Source organism: Corvus brachyrhynchos, unplaced genomic scaffold (assembly GCF_000691975.1).
Source record: "Corvus brachyrhynchos isolate BGI_N302 unplaced genomic scaffold, ASM69197v1 scaffold219, whole genome shotgun sequence".
NCBI classification, from domain to species: domain Eukaryota; kingdom Metazoa; phylum Chordata; class Aves; order Passeriformes; family Corvidae; genus Corvus; species Corvus brachyrhynchos.
Window position 1 is genome coordinate 1,846,218 of NW_008240034.1, and position 2,037 is coordinate 1,848,254.

The following is a 2,037-nucleotide window of genomic DNA, read 5'->3' on the forward strand; positions in this document are numbered from 1 at the left end:
ATCCCGAATTCCCCTTCCTTTATCCCAAATTCCCACCCCAATCCCAATTTCCCATCCCTTATCCCACATTTCCCCTTCCCCAATCCCAAATTCCCCTTCCTTTATCCCAATTTCCCATTCCTTATCCCACATTTTCCATCCCCCTATCCCGAATTCCCCTTCCTTTATCCCAAATTCCCCTTCCCCAATCCCAAATTCCTCTTCCTTTATCCCAAATTCCCATTCCTTATCCCACATTTTCTGTCCCCCCCATCCCAAATTCCCCTTCCTTTATCCCAAATTCCCACCCCAATCCCAATTTCCCATCCCTTATCCCACATTTCCCCTTCCTCAATCCCGAATTCCCCTTCCTTTATCCCAATTTCCCATTCCTTATCCCACATTTTCCATCCCCCTATCCCGAATTCCCCTTCCTTTATCCCAAATTCCCACCCCAATCCCAATTTCCCATCCCTTATCCCACATTTCCCCTTCCCCAATCCCAAATTCCCCTTCCCCAATCCCACATTTCCCATCCCAGCTTCCCATCCCTTATCCCACGTTTTCCCTCCCCTATCCCAAATTCCCCTTCCTTTATCCCGAATTCCCATTCTTTATCCCAGATTCCCCTCCCTTATCCCAAATTCCCATCCCTAGCCCACAGTTCCCCTTCCTTTATCCCAAATTCCCCTTCCTTTATCCCAATTTCCCATTCCTTATCCCACATTTTCCATCCCCCTATCCCGAATTCCCCTTCCTTTATCCCAAATTCCCACCCCAATCCCAATTTCCCATCCCTTATCCCACATTTCCCCTTCCCCAATCCCAAATTCCCCTTCCCCAATCCCACATTTCCCATCCCAGCTTCCCATCCCTTATCCCACGTTTTCCCTCCCCCTATCCCGAATTCCCCTTCCTTTATCCCAAATTCCCACCCCAATCCCAAATTCCCATCCCAATCCCGAATTCCCCTTCCTTTGTCCCAAATTCCCATTCCTTATCCCACATTTCCCCTTCCCCAATCCCACATTTCCCCTCCCTTTATCCCAAATTCCCATTCCTTTATCCCAAATTCCCCTTCCCCAATCCCAAATTCCCCTTCCTTTATCCCACATTCCCTTTTCCCAATCCCACATTTCCCATCCCAATCCTGAATTTTCCAAGGGAAACCAGAGTTTTATAGAGGGAAACCGGCGTTTTCCAAGGAAAAACTTGAGTTTTCCAGAGGGAAAGCCAAGATTTTTTGGGGAAAAATGGAATTTTCAGAAGGAAACCAGAGTTTTTTAGGGGGAAAATGGAGTTTTTAGAAGGAAAACTGAGTTTTTTAGTGGAAAAAATGGGTTTTTAGAGGGAAAATGGAATTTTCCAAGGGAAAACTGAGGTTTTTAGAGGAAAAAATGGGTTTTTAGAGGGAAAATGGAATTTTCTAAGGGAAAACTGAGGTTTTTAGGGGGAAAATGGGGTTTTTTATAGGGAAAATGGAATTTTCTAAGGGAAAATGAAGTTTTTAGAGGGAAAAGTGAGTTTTTTAGATGGAAAATGGAATTTTTTAGAGGAAAAATGGAATTTTCTGAGGGAAAATGGAGTTTTTAAGAGGAAAACCGGAATTTTCCAAGGGAAAAATTGAGTTTTTTAGAGGAAAAATGGAATTTTCTGAGGGAAAATGGAGTTTTTAAGAGGAAAACCGGAATTTTCCAAGGGAAAAATTGAGTTTTTTAGAGGAAAAATGGAATTTTCTGAGGGAAAATGGAGTTTTTAAGAGGAAAACCGGAATTTTCCAAGGGAAAAATTGAGTTTTTTAGAGGAAAAATGGAATTTTCTGAGGGAAAATGGAGTTTTTAAGAGGAAAAGTGGAATTTTTTAGAGGAAAGAATGGAGGCTTTTTAAGAGGAAAAACTGAAATTTCCAAGGGAAAATGGAGTTTTTTAGAGGAAAAGATGGGGATTTTTAAGGAAAAATGGAGATTTCTAGAGGGAAAACAGGATTTTCCAAGGGAAAACTGGGATTTTTAAAGGAAACCCAGTTTTTTAGAGGGAAAAAGGGATTTTCCGAGGGAAA